The following is a 10,829-nucleotide window of genomic DNA, read 5'->3' as shown; positions in this document are numbered from 1 at the left end:
TGGCATATTAAACCAACCTGGATGAAACCTAGTTTTAAACACATTTTTTGATAGCGAGGGACACATTCAACTTTATGGTTGGTAAGTAGAGTTCTTGATATTATAGACTTGCCTTTGTAGACAGGAAAAGTTGTTTGCTGGGGTAAAGCCGGCTATATTGTAATAGGGTTATTTTTTTCTCGATTTCCCAAATTTTTTAAAACCAAGAGTCCAGCACAATGTAAAACTTTTGGTTGCATCGAAGCTAATATACAGTCATTGGCAGCAACGCACTACCACACTCGCAGTGGTAGGTTGGGAGAGGGGACTATTTTCAAGAATCATGAGTTAGGAAACAAGGTCTAGTTTGATAGGCAATTCGTTGAATGTAAAGTTACAATAGAGAAAATAGACAAAAAATAAAATAAAAAGTAATAAGTAAAAAGGGCAGGTTCTCCTGCACCCCTAGGGCTCTATCTCTACATGTGCCTGATACCAGAGCTACTGAAGGTACAAGGACACAGGACACCCTGATTATTATTGCATTGATGACATTATGAACACGGTGTGATTCTGTAACAGCTGGCAAAGTCACTTTCTTTTGTTTAGACTTCGTACAAGCATCTCAGACTGATGTTTAAAAAACATTCAGTACTGTCTGATTATTGTTATTCTACTGCTGCTCTTTAATTATTTGTTACTTTTATTTAGAATTTTTTGTAGATATTTTTCTTAAAACTGTGTTGTTGGTTAAGGGCTTGTAAGTAAGCATTTCACCTGTTGTATTCGGCGCATGTGACAAATACAGGGGGCCTGTCTCCAAGAGGCCCGTTAGATATGTTCTTTGCTTCTGTTCTCCCAGAAATCTTGTAGTAACACATTGTTTTTTGATTGACATTATCACCGACTGCACTCCTTTTGGTCCACCAGAAAATTCATTCATCACATGTTGTCCCTATTTCACTAATTAAAGTTATGAATTTGTGTGACATGGAAAATAAGTGAAATCCTATATTAATTCATAGGTAGGTGATCATCAGTCATTGACTGGCCATAGAGGCATGCAGCATTAGACAAAGTGTAGCTCTATGCACAGGAAGGTATGGTTAACAGTCTGGCAGTGTTAGATATGGTAAATGCTAGAGGAGGAAATGCATTTCTTGTCCATATGGTATCTGACAGTGTTTGCCTGCAGAGCACTGCTATCAGGACTGCAGTAACAACTATCTAAAATAATGTCATATTATCAGATAAAGTGTATCTGCCAGAGATATTGCATGCAAATTCCATAAAACAGATACTGTATACAATTTTTGTTTCCAGGGGCTTTCATTTTTATGAAAAAGAAACATGTTGGTGTACCAAGTAGATTTATATGAAAAAGAAACATGTTGGTGTACCAAGTAGATTTATATGAAAAATAAACATGTTAGTGTACCAAGTAGATTTATATGAAAAAGAAACATGTTGGTGTACCAAGTAGATTTATATGAAAAATAAACATGTTGGTGTACCAAGTAGATTTATATGAAAAATAAACATGTTGGTGTACCAAGTAGATTTATATGAAAAAGAAACATGTTGGTGTACCAAGTAGATTTATATGAAAAATAAACATGTTGGTGTACCAAGTAGATTTATATGAAAAATAAACATGTTGGTGTACCAAGTAGATTTATATGAAAAAGAAACATGTTGGTGTACCAAGTAGATTTATATGAAAAATAAACATGTTGGTGTACCAAGTAGATTTATATGAAAAATAAACATGTTAGTGTACCAAGTAGATTTATATGAAAAAGAAACATGTTGGTGTACCAAGTAGATTTATATGAAAAATAAACATGTTGGTGTACCAAGTAGATTTATATGAAAAATAAACATGTTGGTGTACCAAGTAGATTTATATGAAAAAGAAACATGTTGGTGTACCAAGTAGATTTATATGAAAAATAAACATGTTGGTGTACCAAGTAGATTTATATGAAAAATAAACATGTTGGTGTACCAAGTAGATTTATATGAAAAATAAACATGTTGGTGTACCAAGTAGATTTATATGAAAAAGAAACATGTTGGTGTACCGAGTAGATTTAGGAAGAACTTTCTGCAACTGTGCATTTCCTCTTTTCTCTTATAAGAAAAGCATATACAAATGTATGAAAAAGGCATGTCTGAATGGATTTGTATTTTGTCTGCATATTATTAGCACCTCGTGGTACAGAACAGTACAGTACAGGCATCATTCTGAGTCTGGACATGCCTCCTACACACAGATGTGAGTGCTAGCACTGCAGAATATCTAAGAGTGTGGGAGTAGAAAAACAAGATGAGTGAATAGACAGATTATAGTCAGGCTCAGACAAAGAAATACATTCAAGTGACTGTCTGTTAATGAAAATCCAATTATGCATACATATACCGACGTCTAAGAGAACACACAGGGTCTCAGACATTTATAATCCTCTGAGTAGACACTGTATGGCTAAATACAGAATCAAAAACAATTTCCTCCTTTTTATAGTGTGTTGTTTATCGTGATGGTAGGCTATTCTCTATTTGAATGACACTTGTTTTGTAACTCTACTGTTAGAAGTGGTTTGCAGGTGTGCTGACATGACATAAGGTCTGATATGATAGCAACTCTAATTATCAGACATGTCTGTTGGGGAACGGCCAAGCATGAAGCACTCTGACAATCTACAGGGACATTAAGGTCAACAAATGAATTAACGCTAGCAGAAAAAAAACATCTTCAGCAGATATCCTAGTTGTTTGTGAAGCAGACGTGCCAAGAGGACAATTAAGAAATACACATGTAAACTAGCACCTCTCTCTGGAGAACAACACTTTTGAAAATATGGAGAACAACATCTTTGATATTATTGTATTTATCAGTTTTGTCACATCCTGACCTTAGTTCCTTTTTATGTCTCTATTTTAGTTTGGTCAGGGCGTGAGTTGGGGTGGGCAGTCTATGTTCTTTTTCCATGTTCTTGTATTTCTGTGTTTGGACTGGTATGGTTCTCAATCAGAGGCAGCTGTCGATCGTTGTCTCTGATTGAGAATCATACTTAGGTAGCCTGTTTTCCCACTATGGGTTGTGGGTAGTTGTTTTCTGTGTCTGTGTTTTTTCCATACAGAACTGTTTCAGTCTCGTTCATTCTCTTTTGTTGTTTTGTCATTCAGTGTTCATGTTCAGGTGGATTTCATTAAAATGGACACTTACCACGCTGCACATTGGTCCGATCTTTCATACTCGTCATCAGACGAGGACGAGTACCGTTACAAGTTTTGTGAAATGACCGTCATAAATATAAACTCCATAATTATCTGGGAAAGTAATCACTCCTGTGTATAGCCTTTTCATGAAGCTGAAAATAAGAAGTGCAACTCTCTCGTTAGTCATCGCTCCATCTGAGGCAACATCTTTTCAATTATCTTCCCATCATCCATCACAAATATCTGCTGCATGGGAACTTTATTTTAATTACATACATGCTAGTAAATCATGGCATGTTCATTTGTCTTCACAAAAGGCCAGCATGTAAAAAAAAATATTACATAAACACCTGAATATTGTGTTTCTCATTTGTTACTTGGTGATGTCATGGAAATTACCAACAGGGACTCAAAGTCAAACTTAAATTAATCATTCTTTGCTATCAGCAAATTAAAATAATGAACACTTAATACGCTGCACCTTGGTCCTCTTCTCCTTCTCCAGACGACGTGTGTTACAGAACCACCCACCACCAAAAAAGGACCAAGCAGCGTGGAGAAGAGGACTGGACATGGGAGGACATCCTGGACGGCAAGGGATCCTACACATGGGAGGAGATCCTGGCTGGAAGGGATCGCCGCCCATGGGAACAGGTGGAGGCAGCCAGGAGAGTGGAGGAAGCAGGAAAGGGGAACCAGCGGTACGAGGGAACACGGCTGGCAAGGAAGCCAGAGAGGCACACGGGGAGTGTGGCAGAGTCAGGTTGGAGACCTGAGCCAACTCCCCGTGCTTACCGTGGCGAGCATGGGACTGGTCAGGCCCCGTGCTATAGGGTGATGCTCACGGTGTCGAGGCGGGGCATTCACAGGCCGGTGTGCTCGGTGCCAGCGTCCTGCATTTGCCGGGTGGAAGCTGGTCCACGTCCCACACCAGAGCCGCCACCACGGTGAAATGCCCACCCAGACCCTCCCCTATAGGTTCAGGTTTTGCGGCCGGAGTCCGCACCTTTGGGGGGGGTACTGTCACGCCCTGACCTTAGAGATCCTTTTTATGTCTCTATTTTGGTTGGTCAGGGCGTGAGTTTGGGTGGGCATTCTATGTCTGGTGTTCTATGTTGTCTATTTCTTTGTGTTTGGCCGTGTGTGGTTCTCAATCAGAGGCAGCTGTCTATCGTTGTCTCTGATTGAGAATAATAATTAGGTAGCCTGATCCCACCTGTGTTTGTGGGTGGTTGTTTTCTGTTTTGTGTGTTCACCTTACAGAACTGTTCGTTTGTCGTTTTCTGTTGTTTTTGTTCAGTGTTCAGTTGTTATATTAAAATAATGAACACTTACCACGCTGCACCTTGGTCCTCTTCTCCTTCTCCAGACAATGTGCGTTACACCAAAACTATCTACCTCCGGAAGCAACGTCAGAACAAGAACTGTTCGTCGGGAACTTCATGAAATGGATTTCAATGGCTGAGCAGGCGCACAAAAGCCTAAGATCACCATGCACAATGCCAAGTGTCGGCTGGTGTGTTGTAAAGCTTGCCACCATTGGACTCTGGAGCAGTGGAAATGCATTCCCTGGAGTGATAAATCACGCTTCACCATCTGGCACTCCGACGAACTACTGGGTTTGCGGATATCAGGAGAACGCTACCTGCCCGAATGCATAGTGCTAACTGTAAAGTTTGGTGGAGGAGGAATAATGGTCTGGGGCTCTTTTTCATGGTTCGGTCTAGGCCCCTTAGTTCCAGTGAAGGGAAATCTTAATGCTGCAGCATACAATGACATTCTAGACGATTCTGTGGTTCCGAATTTGTGGCAACAGTTTGGGGAAGGCCCACAAAGCGAGGTCCATACAGAAATGATTTGTCACCCTGTGTGGAAGAACTTGACTGGCCTGCATAGAGCCCTGACCTCAACCCCATCAAACACCTTTGGAATAAATTGGAACGCAGACTGCAAGCCAGGTCTAATAGCCCAACATCAGTGCCCAACCTCACTAATGCTCGTGGCTGAATGGAAGCAAGTCCCCGTAGCAATGTTCCAACATGCTATTGGAAAGTCTTCCCAGAAGAGTGGAGGCTGTTATCACAACAAAGGTGGGGACCAACTCCATATTAATGCCCATGGTTTTGGGATGAGATGTTGACGAGCATACTTTTGGCCATGTAGTATATGTGTGTGTGTGTGTGTATATATATATATATATATATATATTTATGTGTGTGTGTGTGTGTATATATATATATATGTATGTGTGTGTATATATGTATGTATGTGTATATACTATATATATATGTACAGTTCATTCGGAATGTATTCAGAGCCGTTGACTTGTTCCACATTTTGTTACGTTGCAACGTTTTCTTTTTATCTCATCCATCTACACACAATACCCCATAATGACAAAGCAAAAACTGGTTTGTAGAATTTTTTAAAAGTTAAATAAATAAATGTAATGTCACATTTACATAAGTATTCAGTATTGACTCAGTACTTTGTTGAAGCACCTTTGGCAGTGATTACACCCCTGAGTCTTCTTGGGTATGACGCTACAAGCTTGGCACACCTGTATTTGGGGAGTTTCACCCATTCTTCTCTGCAGATCCTCTCAAGCTTTGTAAGGTTCGATGGGGAGCTTCGCTGCACAGCTGTTTTCAGGTCTCTCCAGATGTCCAGTCGGGTCTGGGTTCTGGCTGGGCCACTCAAAGTCACTCCTGCGTTGTCTTGTCTGCATGCTTAGGGTTGTTGTCCTGTCCCAGTCTGAGGTACTGAGCAGGATCTTTATGTACTTTGCGCCACTCATCTTTCCCTCGATCCTGACTAGTCTCCCAGTCCCTGCCACTGAAAAACATTCCCACAGCATGATGATGCCACCACCATGCTTCACTGTAGTGATGGTGCCAGGTTTCCTCCAGATGTGACGCTTGGCATTCAGGCCAAAGATTTCAATCTTGGTTCCATCAGACCAGAGAATCTTGTTTCTCATGGTCTGAGAGTTCTTTAGGTGCCTTTTGGCCAGCATCCCGGAGTTGCCTCTTCAATGTTGATGTTGAGGCTCGTGTTTTGCGGGTACTATTTAATGAAGCTGCCAGTTGAGGACTTCTGAGGCGTCTGTTTTTCTAACTAGACACTCTAATGTACTTGTCCTCTTGCTCAGTTGTGCACCGGGGCCTCCCACTCCTCTTTGTATTCTGGTTAGAGTGAATTTTCACTGTTCTGTGAAGGGAGTAGTATACTGCGTTGTACGAGGTCTTCAGTTTCTTGGCAATTTCTCGCATGGAATAGCCTTCATTTCTCAGAACAAGAATAGAACGACAAGTTTCAGAAGAAAGATCTTTGTTTCAGGCCATTTTGAGCTTGTAATCGAACCCACAAATTCTGATGCTCCAGATACTGTCACGCCCTGACCGTAGAGATCTTTTTATTCTCTATGTTTGGTTGGTCAAGGTGTGACTCGGGTGGGAAACTCTATGTTCTTTGTTTCTATGTTTTGGCTGGGTATGGTTCTCAATCAGGGACAGCTGTCTATCGTTGTCTCTGATTGGGAATCATACTTAGGCAGCCTTTTTTCCTTTTGTTATTTGTGGGTATTTGTCTTTGTTAGTGGCATTATAGCCGAAGTAGGCTTCACGGTCGTTTCCTTGTTCTTTGTTTTGTTGGCGACATTTATCAATAAAAGAAATGTACGCTCACCATGCTGCACCTTGGTCCGGTCATATCCATGACGTCAGCAGATACTCAACTAGTCTAAAGAATGCCAGTTTTATTGATTCTTTAACAGTTTTCAGTTGTGTTAACTTAATTGTAAAAGGGTTTTCTAATGATCAATTTGCTTTTTAAAATGACAAACTTGGATTAGTTAACACAACGTGCCATTGGAACATAGGAGGGATGGTTGCTGATAATGGGCCTCTGTACGCCTATGTAGATATTCCATTAAAAAATCTGCCGTTTCCATCTTTGATAGTCATTTACAACATTGACAATGTCTACACTGTATTTCTGATCAATTTGATGTTATTTTAATGGACCAAAATGTTGCTTTTCTTTCAAAAACAAGGACATTTCTAAGTGACCCCAAACTTTTGAACGGTATTGTATATTATACTACTTTTGAAGTTAATATAATGCCATTGTTAAGCGAGAAAACCACTCTGGAAAAGGACGGAACAGGTCCACTGGATGTGAGCATGAAAAATATTTTAAATTCACTGTCTAGTGGTATGAAGAACCATTTCAAAGTAGAGACGTGTATGCAAGAGATAATAAAGAAATATTTTGTCATTGTTGACAAAGTTGGAATTTGAAATCTGTCTGATATACCAAAAGCTTTGGGAAAAATATAGAGAATGTCTAATTCCTTGACAAAGACAATGGTCTTTAAAACCTCTTGGCGCACCGATCCCTTTAGCGGGATCATTTTCGTCAACATCCACTGAATTGCAGAGCGCCAAATAAAAAAATATTACTAAAAATATTTAAATTCTAGAAATCACAAGTGCAATATACCAAAACACAGCTTAGCTTTTTGTTAATCCACCTGTCCTGTCAGATTTTGAAAATATGCTTTACAGCGAAAACAATCCAAGCGTTTGTGTGAGTTTATCGATCCCTATACAAAACATTACAAACACCTAGCAGCAAAGTATCTTGGTCACGAAAGTCAGAAAAGCAATAAAATTTGTCACTTACCTTTGATGATCTTCGGTTGTTTGCACTCACGAGATTCCCAGTTACACAATAAATGTTCCTTTTGTTCGATAAAGATGATTTTTATATCCAAAAACCTCCATTTGGTTGGCGCGTTATGTTCAGTAATCCACAGGCTCGTGCCGGTCATGAAGGGCAGATGAAAATTCCAAATAGTATCCGTAAAGTTCGTAGAAACATGTCAATGTTTTTTATAATCAATCCTCAGGTTGTTTTTAACATAAATAATCGATAATATTTCAACCGGACGGTAAACTATTCAATACAAGAGAGAAAGAAAATGTCGAGCTATCACTTTCGCGCGCATGAACTAATCGAAGGACATCTGGCAGTCCACTGACGCGATTTGATAAATCTTGCTCATTTTTCAGAATAAAAGCTTGAAACTATGTCTAAAGACTGTTCACACCCTGTGGAAGTCTGGTTGATATCCCTTTAAATGGAGGTAAGGCAGGCAATGGAACAGGGATTTTTCCAAATAAAAGGTACTTCCTGGTTGGATTTCCTCAGGTTTTCGCCTGCAAAATCAGTTCTGTTATAGTCACAGACAATATTTTGACAGTTTTGGAAACTTTAGAGTGTTTTCTAACCTAATCTGTAAATTATATGCATATTCTAGCATCTGGGCCTGAGAAATAGGCCGTTTACTTTGGGAACGTTATTTTTCCAAACATAAAAGTACTGCCCCCTAGCTTCAAGAGTTAACTGTATTAGCCGAAGTAAGAAAACGGGATGAGAAATTCTTTCTGGAGAATCATGACAGGACATTGCAGAGAGATAAGGATAGTTTGAAAGCTCTTGGTGGACAGATCAAATCCTTGAAAGAAGAGATTCAATAATTACAGGCAAGGGTCGTAAAACCAGACTTGGCTCCAACATGTGGAGGACCCTTTGTTCCTTCAAATCCACTCTCACACTGAGTTGCACAAGGATGATCGGGTTTCAAGCATCTGGTCAGCACTGCCTGGCTTTGACTCAACAGATACTGATAGCGATGATGGACGATGTCTTTGGCCAACCAGAACACAGGCTGTTAAAGGTAGTAAAGAGAAGCCTCCGGTGACAGTAATCAGACATAAATCAGCATCTCCAAACAGTTGGATGAATGGTCGAAAACTTTGAGACATCCCAGAGAACTGGGTATGAAAATGTGGGACCATTTGAAGCATTATAAGAAACTCTACAATCTTTTAATTAATAAATGTTTTATTTCACCTTTATTAAACCAGGTAGGCTAGTTGAGAACAAGTTCTTATTTACAACTGTGACCTGGCCAAGAATAAAGCAAAGCAGTTCGACACATACAAAAACACAGAGTTACCAATGGAACAAACAAACACATACAGTCAATAATACAGTAGATAAAAATGTATATACAGTGTGTGCAAATGAGGTAAGATAAGGGGAGGTAAGGCAATAAATAGGCCATGGTGGCGAAGTAATTACAATATACCAATTAAACACTGGAGTGATTGATGTGCAGACGATGAATGTGCAAGTAGAGATACTGTGGTGCAAAGGAGCAATAAAAAATACTTAATACAGTATGGGGATGAGGTAGTTGGATGGGCTATAATACAGATGGGCTATGTACAGGTGCAGTGAACTGTGAGCTGCTCTGACAGTTGGTGCTTAAAGCTAGTGAGGGAGATATGAGTCTCCAGCTTCAGTGATTTTTGCAGTTTGATCCAGTCATTGGCAGCAGAGAACTGGAAGGAAAGGCAGCCAAAGCAGGAATTGGCTTTGGGGGTGACCAGTGAGATATACCTGCTGGAGCGCATGCGAGCTGAGATAAGGAGGGGCTTTACCTAGCAGAGGCGTGTAGATGACCTGGAGCCAGTGGGTTTGGCGCCAAGTATGAAGCGAGGGCCAGCCAGCGAGAGCGTACAGGCTGCAATGGTGGGTAGTAAATGGGGCTTTGGTGACAAAAGGGATGACACTGTGATAGACTGCATCCACTTTGTTGATTAGAGTGTTGGAGGCTATTTTGTAAATGACATCGCTAAAGTCGAGGATCGGTAGGATAGTTAGTTTTACGAGGGTATGTTTGGCAGTATGAGTGAAGGATGCTTTGTTCTGAAATAGGAAGCCGATTCTAGATTTAATTTTGAATTGGAGATGCTTAATATGAGACTGGAAGGAGAGTTTACAGTCTAACCAGACACCTAGGTATTTGTAGTTGTCCACATATTCTAAGTCAGAACCGTCCAGAGTAGTGATGCTGGACGGGCGGGTAGGTGCGGGCAGCAATCGGTTGAAGAGCATGCATTTAGTTTTACTTGCATTTAAGAACAGTTGGAGGCAACGGAAGGAGAGTTGTATAGCATTGAAGCTCGTCTGGAGGTTAGTTAACACAGTGTCCAAAGAAGGGCCAGAAGTATACAGAATGGTGTCGTCTGCGTAGAGGTGGATCAGAGAATCACCAGCAGCAAGAGCGACATCATTGATGTATACAGAAAGATAGTCGGCCCGAGAATTGAACCCTGTGGCACCCCCATAGAGACTGCCAGAGGTCCAGACAACAGGCCCTCCGATTTGACACACTGAACTCTATCAGAGAAGTAGTTGGTGAACCAGGCGAGGCAGTCATTTGTGAAACCAAGGCTGTTTAGTCTGCCGATAAGAATGTGGTGATTGACAGAGTCGAAAGCCTTGGCCAGGTCGATAAATACGGCTGCACAGTAATGTCTCTTATCGATGGCGGTTATGATATTGTTTAGGACCTTGAGCGTGGCTGAGGTGCACCCACGACCAGCTCTGAAACCAGATTGCATAGCGGAAAAGGTACGGTGGGATTCGAAATGGTCGGTAATCTGTTTGTCAACTTGGATTTCGAAGACCTTAGAAAGGCAGGGTAGGATAGGTATAGGTCTGTAGCAGTTTGGGTCTAGAGTGTCTCGCCCTTTGAAGAGGGGGATTATCGC

This window comes from Salvelinus alpinus, chromosome 22 (assembly GCF_045679555.1).
Source record: "Salvelinus alpinus chromosome 22, SLU_Salpinus.1, whole genome shotgun sequence".
Classification (NCBI taxonomy): domain Eukaryota; kingdom Metazoa; phylum Chordata; class Actinopteri; order Salmoniformes; family Salmonidae; genus Salvelinus; species Salvelinus alpinus.
The sequence above is the reverse complement of the archived record's forward strand: the minus strand, read 5'-3'. Positions refer to the sequence as shown.